We start from the raw sequence: 9,005 nt of genomic DNA, 5'->3' as shown, positions 1-9,005 counted from the left end.
TAACATAGGCGCATTCATATAAATGCAGTCCATTTACCATGAAACAGAAGTTGCGAAAGTCTTTTCTTCCCTATTGTGATGTACTGTATATGCAAGTGAAACAGCTTCATGAACAAGAAAAAATTTATGGTGGAACTTGATTTTGTCCATCAGGAATTGATTTTGAATTGATTTTTTTTCACAATATCTTTATAGATATTGTCCTTGGTGTGAATAGGCCTGAAGTCACCACTATGTATTATGTAGTGTGTGGGTGCTTGAGTCAATCATAAAAATGAATCAACTACGCTTGTTACATGACCTCATTCTTTGAAGCTCTTATTGTCGGTGCCAATGGCAATAGCAATAATTAGCTTATTTCTTAAACTGGTTTAGACTCATTCAGGACTTGAGTTTCACTGTTATCATCCCTTGAATGATGATTAACTCCGACTAGAATGTTGAGAGGAAAAGTGTTTTTACGCTGAAATGTGATTCCTGTGGAAGAGGCAACTGAGCAGCCCTGAAATCCACAAAAGATGACAAAATAAAAACTTTATGTAACATACACGTCTCGTTCATGTTTCGGCATCGCTTACTTACACAAATCCCGCCTTTCAGAGTTCAGAATGGATAAATGAATAAACACATTGATTGCTTTTGTTTATACTGCATGTAAACATTCACACATTCTCTTCTTACAAAAATAGAGCAGAGGTGTATTATGAATGCCATGACCCAGGTTAGACTCTTGAGGAAAAACCTTCTCAGAAAAACATCAAAGACAGAATTAAGTTTTTGGCTGAATATGGTAAGTTGTGTGTGGAGTGATAAATCAAAATGAAATGGTGATGTTACAGAGCGGTGTCTTCGAAAATCTAATGCATCGAAATAATAGATGCATCTCTACCACAGTGAAGCATGGAGGAAGAGTGTCATTATGTGGGGAGCCTTTTTAGCCACTGGTATTGGTGAGCTATTTCAATGTGAAAATCATTTAATGCTTTGGAGTACAGTACAATATTGCAGAATTGTTTGCTTGCCACAAATGAAAAGTTGCTGTCTAAAAGATGAATGATCAGATGTTATTTTTTTTTCCAACAAGACAATGCTCCTTCCCAAACTGCAAAGACAACCAAGAAGTCGCTTGAGAAGAAAGTCCATCAGGCTCATGTTTTGGCTGGTCAGAGTCCAGATTTGAACCCAGTCAACACGTGAGATCATGCGATTCTCATCACACCATTCTCATACTGTGATACTGTGATACAGTGTGTGTAATAGAGCTCATTGTGAATTTAAAATGTTGAGCAGGTTGAAAGGAGGCAGAATGTCACCGAGGGGATATTCTACTTCCTGTTTCTCAACACTGGAAAAACGTGGAGACTGCAGGATTTGTTAGCTAATTGCTATACACATACGCTCATATGATATTATAATAATAATAATAATAAGTAGGATTTGAACAGTATGTAAAGACTCAAACAAGAAATAACAATATCCTTGACAAATGCTTTGTGAATGTCAGGGACGCTTATGTGTCCAAGAGTATGCCTCCAATTTTAAACTCTGACCACAATGTTGTGCATATGAATCCTGTGTACAGGACCAAATTAAAAAAAAGTAAACCAGAAAGGAAGATGATCAGAATGTGGTCGAATGAGAGTGTAGAACAACTGAGAGCCTGTTTCGACTGGACAAATTGGGAAATTTTTGATGAAGGCTCACTTGATGAAAGAACTACAGTGTTAAATGACTATATTAACTTCTGTGTGGAGCTGAACATACCTACTAAAGAGATTAGAGTTTATCCAAACAATAAACCATATGTGACCAAAGGTATTAAGGAAATGATAAATGTGAGGAAAGTAGCATTCAAAGAGAAAGATAATAGGACACTTAAACAAACAGAAAGAGAGTTAAAAATTAAACTAAAGGAAACAAAAGAAGTTCATAAAAAATGTTTAGAGAAAGCCTTTAAAATTAATAACACTAAAAAGGTTTGGGACATTATGAAAACAATGTCAGGATTGTCTCCTTCAAGAAAATCTATTGTAGTTGATGATGAATTTTGTTTCGGGAATGAATTAAACATCTTTTTTACCAGATTTGAACAAATTGACAAACACAATAAGATCAAAGAAACAATAGATACTGTTCCATCATCATTGGATAGAATTGTTATTGAGGTTGAGGATGTTAGGAAAACGTTCCAGTCTATTGACACAAAAAAGGCGGTTGGTCCAGACGGATGTAGTGCAGGTCTTCTAAAAAAAATTTGCACATGAATTAGCACCGGTGTGGCATCCAGTATTTCAAGCATCCGTTGACACACACACTGTTCCTGTGATTTGGAAGACCGCATACATTAAACCATTACCGAAAATACCATGTCCAAGAGAACATAAAGATTTTAGACCAATAGCTCTCACCTCTGTGATTGTGAAATGTTTAGAGAGATTGTTACTCCAGCATTTAGTTAGGACAGTTAAAGATAAATTAGATCCTTGGCAGTTTGCCTATAAGAAAGGCTGTAGTACTGAAGATGCAGTTGCTGCTTTAGTACACATCATCTCTAAACATGTAGATAAACCTAAAACAATTGTAAGAACTTTGTTTTTAGATTTCTCTTCTGCATTCAACACATTACAGGTTGACAGACAGACTGGTGTCAAAACTTGCACGGTTGAATGTTAATCCCTATCTGGTCCAGTGGTATACTTCATTTCTCACTGATAGAGTTCAGAGAGTCAAAGTGAATGAATCTGTGTCGTCTGCAATCATTACAAATGTCGGAGTCCCACAAGGTTGCGTTAGTTCTGCCGTACTTTTCACCTTATATACAGATGACTGTCGAACTGATATGTCAAATCAGTATATTTTGAAATACTCTGATGACACTGTTTTAATATCTGTGATAAATGATTCGGATAGTTCTGAGTTTCATCAACAAGGTGTGACTAAACTGATTGAGTGGTGTGAGAATAATGCTCTTGTCATTAATACCAGTAAAACTGAGGAGATTGTATTTGGGTCTGTGGCCGATATAATGCCTGTTTTTATTCATAAGGAGGAAATTAGATCGGTTAAGACATAAATATTTAGGAGTGATTATAGACGATATGCTGTCATGGAAAGATCACATTGACACACTATGTAAAAAAACAAAGCAGAGAATCTATTTTCTTCGTCGTCTTAGATCATTTGGAGTAAGAAAACAGATTCTTCTATTGTTCTATAGGTCTGTGATAATGAGCATACTGCAATATTGCAACTCTATTTGGTATAAAAGCTTGTCTGTTATGCTGAAAACAAAGCTGCATAATCAATTAAAAATTTGCTCAAAGATTGTAGGTCAGCCCCTTGAGAAGCTCTACGACTCAGCCTATCATAACAACTTGCTAAGGCTAGCCAGTATTATAACTTCTAACCCTATGCATATTCTGCATAAAGAGTTTGAACTTTTACCATCAAAGAGGAGGTATAGAGTCCCCAGATTTAACAAAGTGAGGCTGAAACACTCTTTTGTGTACCAGGCTATCCTAGCATTGAACAAAACATTCAATCAGAGATCAAGAGTACTGTGAAGGTGTTAGATGTATAAGTGTTGTATTGTTTTGAAGATATAATATGTGATGTGTAAGTGTATGTCAAAGTAGAATGTATGTTAGATGTACGTTGTATGTATGTTGTATTATTTTGAAGGTATAATATGTGATGTGTAAGTGGATGTCAATGTAGAATGTATGTTAGATGTTGTAAACATACACTGTTATGCAAGAAAAATTTCAGACTCGTCTGACAATAAAGTATAAAGTAAAGTAAAGTAATGCCAATATGCACTGAGGCTCGGCCCTGTGTGTTAGCAGAGTTCTGGCACATGACAGGTACATGTGAACCAGCCATCTTGCCAGCTCAGGTGTAGAATCACATGGCTTCAGTAATCACACCAGCTGGCTAGTTTTACAACTGACTGCATTTCTCATATTGTGTTTCGGGATGTGTTAAGTCTTCTCAAGGCCAAGGGGGAAAAAAAGAGGTTAAGAAGCAAAAAGGAGTCACCAAAACAACTCCAGAATCTGAATGCATCTGTCAAATGAATTTTTGAAATACTTTGTTGATGGAAATGCGCTGTGACCTCACATTGAGCACACAGTGAGTCACACTTTAGTTTTAGCTTACTGTAATCTCATATTTTGACCACAGTATGAGTATCCCGGGAGCTCATGGTGAGATCACTGTGAGATCAAATTGTTGACTGGGAACCATAAAGGGAATATTTGGTCTCACATTAAACTCAAATGAGCTGGGAGACATTTCTCAACTACTCGTGAACAGTTTGAAGCCATTAACATTGAGTGGAACGTGGTGGAATTTTTAATAAAAAAGATAGTACACTGTCTTGAACTAATTATGAACTAATCATGTTTCTGACCCTAACACGTATTCATAAAGAATCTTAATGCAAAGAGTAGCTCCTAGTGACAAAATTCTTAGAAATGTGGGCGTTTACTCTTAAAATTAAAGAAAAAATCCTAGTAAAGAAAAAAGTAATTCAGAAAGCATCTTAACCCTTAAAAGAGGTCTTAAGGTCAAAATTGTTAGGAATATGGATGAGGACTTTTAAGAGGCTTAAGAGTTTCTTTAGCAGAGGAGAAAATGACAGAATGATGAAGAGGGAGAAGAAATGAGATGCAGACAATAGTTAATAAGTGAGTTAAGTTCCCAGTTCCGGCTGACCTAATCTATGCAGCCTAACATTGAATTTATAGAAGTCTATAATGTATTATGTGTATGCTAGGTCAAAGAGATGTGTTTTTAGTCTAGTTTTGAACTGACAGAGTGTGTCTGCTTCCCGGACAATGGTAGGAAGACTGTTCCAAAGTTTTGGTGCTAAATAGGAAAAGGATCTACCGCCAGCAGTCGATTTAGATATTCTAGGTATTATCAACTGGCCGGAATTTTGAGATCGCAAAAATCTTGTGAGTAAACTCTATACTTAAAATGGCTCTTTTTTTCCCTTCTTGGACAACCAACCAATCACAGTCTTCAAAAGATTGTCTCATACATAGCAACAGGGTCAGCCCCGCCTCCTCACTAAGATGAAAGTTTTTGTCTTTTCCTTACTCAGAGTTGCTCTCAGATTGGTCCCGAATCGCTCTTAAGCTAAGACTCCTACGTAAAAGTTTTTAAGCTAAATTAAGAGTTTTCTGAGAGGATTCTTAGATTCTTTATGAATACGGGCCCTGACCTTTTGGTTATCTAGCCTTATGATAAACTTTTACTTGACTTCCCCTTTGGTTCTAATATTATGACTAACTTTTACCTGACTTCCCATTTTAGATCTAACATTATAACAAAATAAATCTTACTTCCTTTTTAGATCTAACCTCCCACAGGTAAGAGTTTACGTCCTATTTGACTACTACTGGTTGTGTGGTCATACTGCATATCCCAGTCTGCCTGTTTCACGGCATGGTCTCTGTGCTTTAGTTCAGCTCAGAGCAAGAATTAGAGTTGGCTATGTAGGGGGGAAAAAGAGTAACAAGGGCCTTGAAGAAGAAGGATGATGACACCTGGTGGAGACATTTCTGACATCCCTGAAGAAAGCTGTGCAATTGCCCAAACAACTCAGTTTTGGAAGGCTTTCCTGATCCATAATGCTGTAACTGACTCGATGAACTGGATTAATAGAATCCATTATGAATTATTACGATTTGCAAATGACACCCAATTGGCGTTAGCACTCTTGAAAAGTGAAGTGGGGGCCCTCAGACAAATGACTCTGGAGAACAGAATGGCACTGGATGCAATTCTTGCGGATGAGGGAGGAGTTTGTGTTAAAATTGGCAAAGAATGTTGTACTTTCATTCCAGCTTATGATGTGGATGGCGGTGCCATGTCAAAGGTGCTAAACGACATGACAAAGGTGCGGAATGATCTGTGGCAGGATGAACAGGCAAAGAACAAAGCAATAGGATGGGAATTAGATTGGATTGCGGATGCCTTCCGCAGTGCTTTTGGTAATATCTTCGGACCCATACTTAAGCTCTTGTTACCAGTAATTGCTGCCTTGCTCATTGCAGTAATTATGATTGGATATTTGATCAAATGTATTCGAGTTTGTCTGGGGAGGTTTATCAGAAGCATTGTCTGGGGAGGCATTGAGAGGGGAGACATTGTGGAGGAAGAAGAAGAACCGCGCTATGAGCGGTTGCGCCCGGTTAACAGAGTGCAGTTGCCCCCGGTTGGCGGAGTGCAGTTGCCCCCGGTTGAGGGATCAGAGAGCGAACACCGTAATATTGTCGTTGCACCCGGTCAGCCAAATGCAGTTGCGGCCGTTCGGCTGATCATAGAGCCAATACTGTGATATTCTTCCAAATTAAAAATTACAGGTAGTGGTCGTGATGATTACGAACAGTGAGGGAAATTGTGGTGAATTTTTTTATAAAAAAGATAGTAAACTGTCTTGAATTAATCATGAACTAATCATGTTTCTGACCCTAACAATCTTACCTTTTGGTTATCTAGCCTTATGATAAACTTTGGACTTCCCCTTTGGTTCTAATATTATGACTAACTTTTACCTGACTTCCCATTTTAGATCTAACAAAATAACAAAACAAATCTTCCTTTTTAGATCTAACCTTCTGACAAACTTTTGACACAATGTAACCTGTAACCTTGGACAATGTACCAGAACGTAGGCCTACTGTTTTTTGTCTGTATTGTGTTATGATCAACTGAACTATTAACCCTTTATAATGTTTATTCAAAGATTCAAGATATTTTTGCTGATGTCACTAACAGAGGGTAAAGAAGGGTGGTGGTAGTGGTGGTGGTGGTGGGGGGGGGGGGGGGGGGGGGTTAAGTTATGTATAGTATTAGCACCCAACCTGTCGATGAGTAGACGCGCTAGGGTATAGGGTAGTTTAGCACCCAGCTGACGTCGATGAGTAGACGCGCTAGGGTATAGGGTAGTTTAGCAGCACCCAGCTGATGTAGATGAGTAGATGCGCTAGGGTATAGGGTAGTTTAGCAGCACCCAGCCGATGTGATGAGTAGATACGCTAGGGTATAGGGTAGTTTAGCAGCACCCAGCCGATGTGATGAGTAGATACGCTAGGGTATAGGGTAGTTTAGCAGCACCCAGCCGATGTCGATGAGTAGATGCGCTAGGGTATAGGGTAGTTTAGCAGCACCCAGCCGATGTGATGAGTAGATGCGCTAGGGTATAGGGTAGTTTAGCAGCACCCAGCCGATGTCGATGAGTAGAGACGCTAGGGTATAGGGTAGTTTCGCAGCACCCAGCCGATGTCGATGAGTAGATGCGCTAGGGTATAGGGTAGTTTAGCAGCACCCAGCCGATGTAGATGAGTAGATGCGCTAGGGTATAGGGTAGTTTAGCAGCACCCAGCCGATGTGATGAGTAGATACGCTAGGGTATAGGGTAGTTTAGCAGCACCCAGCCGATGTCGATGAGTAGATGCGCTAGGGTATAGGGTAGTTTAGCACCCAGCCGACGTCGAGGAGTAGACGCGCTAGGGTATAGGGTAGTTTAGCAGCACCCAGCCGATGTCGATGAGTAGATGCGCTAGGGTATAGGGTAGTTTAGCAGCACCCAGCTGATGTAGATGAGTAGACGCTCTAGGGTTTAGGGTAGTTTAGCAGCACCCAGCTGATGTAGATGAGTAGATGCGCTAGGGTATAGGGTTGTTTAGCACCCAGCTGACGTCGATGAGTAGACGCGCTAGGGTATAGGGTAGTTTAGCAGCACCCAGCTGATGTAGATGAGTAGATGCGCTAGGGTATAGGGTAGTTTAGCACCCAGCTGACGTCGATGAGGAGATGTATAGGGTAGTTTAGCACCCAGCCGATGTCGATGAGTAGATGCGCTAGGGTATAGGGTAGTTTAGCAGCACCCAGCTGATGTAGATGAGTAGACGCGCTAGGGTTTAGGGTAGTTTAGCAGCACCCAGCTGATGTAGATGAGTAGATGCGCTAGGGTATAGGGTAGTTTAGCACCCAGCTGACGTCGATGAGTAGACGCGCTAGGGTATAGGGTAGTTTAGCAGCACCCAGCTGATGTAGATGAGTAGATGCGCTAGGGTATAGGGTAGTTTAGCACCCAGCTGACGTCGATGAGTAGATGTATAGGGTAGTTTAGCACCCAGCCGATGTCGATGAGTAGATGCGCTAGGGTATAGGGTAGTTTAGCAGCACCCAGCTGATGTAGATGAGTAGACGCGCTAGGGTATAGGGTAGTTTAGCAGCACCCAGCTGACGTCGATGAGTAGACGCGCTAGGGTATAGGGTAGTTTAGCAGCACCCAGCCGATGTCGATGAGTAGATGCGCCACGGTATAGGGTAGTTTAGTACCCAGCTGACGTCGATGAGTAGACGCGCTAGGGTATAGGGTAGTTTAGCAGCACCCAGCCGATGTCGATGAGTAGATGCGCCACGGTATAGGGTAGTTTAGTACCCAGCTGACGTCGATGAGTAGACGCGCTAGGGTATAGGGTAGTTTAGCACCCAGCTGATGTAGATGAGTAGACGCGCTAGGGTATAGGGTAGTTTAGCAGCACCCAGCCGACGTCGATAAGTAGACGCGCTAGGGTATAAATATTATAGAACGTAGTTAGTTTAGAGAAAAAATCTACAACAGGAACAACACTGACTTTTTTCCCCTGTAAAAAGCTGTTCTGCTAAATTACTTTATCTACAGTATTTGTGCCATTCTTGCTAATTTCCTGACCAGTAATTTGAATGAATTTATTTTATTTCGAGCAATATAGTGACATATAACAAAGGCAATAAGAAGCATTTGATTTTTGACAACATAAATCAGTAAATTGCTCGAAACGGAGTGGGAAGAAGTCAGACTTGAATTTGTAATTTAAAATGTCCATTAAAAGACCACTAAATATTTTGACATTTTTGGCTTGGCTCTTTATTTATTTATTTATTTTGACCAGGAGTGGATGCCATGCACAGTAAGCTTAAAGAAGGGCAATTTTGTAAATGAATAC

This window comes from Rhinichthys klamathensis, unplaced genomic scaffold (genome assembly GCF_029890125.1).
Source record: "Rhinichthys klamathensis goyatoka isolate OS25496 unplaced genomic scaffold, OSU_Roscu_1.1 h1tg000114l_1, whole genome shotgun sequence".
Lineage (NCBI taxonomy): Eukaryota > Metazoa > Chordata > Actinopteri > Cypriniformes > Leuciscidae > Rhinichthys > Rhinichthys klamathensis.
The sequence above is the reverse complement of the archived record's forward strand: the minus strand, read 5'-3'. Positions refer to the sequence as shown.